This window comes from Fukomys damarensis, unplaced genomic scaffold, assembly GCF_012274545.1.
Source record: "Fukomys damarensis isolate Sample0158 unplaced genomic scaffold, DMR_v1.0_HiC HiC_scaffold_57887, whole genome shotgun sequence".
Lineage (NCBI taxonomy): Eukaryota > Metazoa > Chordata > Mammalia > Rodentia > Bathyergidae > Fukomys > Fukomys damarensis.
This window is the reverse complement of record NW_022958799.1, coordinates 5091-6434: the sequence shown is the minus strand read 5'-3', so window position 1 is coordinate 6434 and position 1344 is coordinate 5091.

The window sequence follows — 1344 nt, the reverse complement described above, 5'->3', positions numbered from 1 at the left end:
AATAAGCCTTACTGGAGAGTTTCCTTTCAAATATCACAAATGATATATTCATTCCTTAATATTATGGATATTCACCTAGACATATTTACACTATATATATATAAAATATGTATATCACATAGATATGTATATATTTTCACTATGACACCAGCTCCTTTTATTTGCAATTTATTTTTGAGATATTAAAATATGCACACACAATCAGAGTTTACCTCCTTGAACATAGTCACCTGAAGCATTAAAATGCCCTGCTTTCCTCTGTACATCATGGTATAAATGGGGCAATTTAAAAAAAAACTTACATTTTTTCGGGGGAGGTTAAGACAGGGTCTCACTGTGTAGTTGAGACTGACCTGGAACTCACTATGTAACCCAGGCTGGTCTCAAACTCACAGTGATCCTCCTGCCTCAGCCTCCTGAGTGCCAGGACTACAAGAGTGCACCACCACCCCCAGCATTTAACTTACTTTTAAACACTTACATATCATATGAAGTCTCTTGAAAAGATAAATAATCCCTTGATATTTCTTTCCATGAAGTGCTAATGATATTTATAATTAGAGTAAAACTTAACTTATGTACATTACATACATTTCTATTCCACAACACAATCAAGCTTTGTTATTTATTAAAATTCAAAGGAAAATTACAGTAATGAAGCCATAATTCTGACTACTCTTTCATGCATTTCCATTACTGGATACTTTAAAATCCTTTACTCGTTACTACGGAGCTCACCAAGGAACTCTTGGTTATCTTTCTTTAGATGCCAGGACATTAGAACTGTGATACAATCCTCCTTTAACCCTTCTAAATATTTGCCACGTGCCATTTGCAAATGCTGTGACAGATGTCTCCTAAGTGCATCACTAGTATCTGCCCTGTGAAGCAGAGCACTAATTTCCGGTGAAAACATAACCCAGACAAAATGATGTTGCTAAAGTTCACACAGAATGGAACAGATATGCTCTTTACAGAGCTAGAGGATTTAGCATTTAGGATAAATAACGTCCTTAAAATTTGTTTTTGAATCCTTTTTAAACACAGCTTTTTATGAATTTTCCAGCACAAATTGAAAAGTATGTGAAAGATCAATGTTGATAATTCACCAAAATATGCACTCTACGATGTAGACCTAGTAGAGTAGAAGGTTGAATGAGCTCCCAGAGGCTCAGTTAAATTTCACTCTCCGAGGAAAGCAACTCACTCGGAGCTGCTTTCAGTTAAGGCGGACACAGTATTTCCGAGGTTCCTGTGAATTGTCACTAGGATCCTATGGCTTTTTGGACATATGTGGGAAGACAGGAAAGAAGTGACCGGAAGTTGAGGGCTCTCAGCCCATCT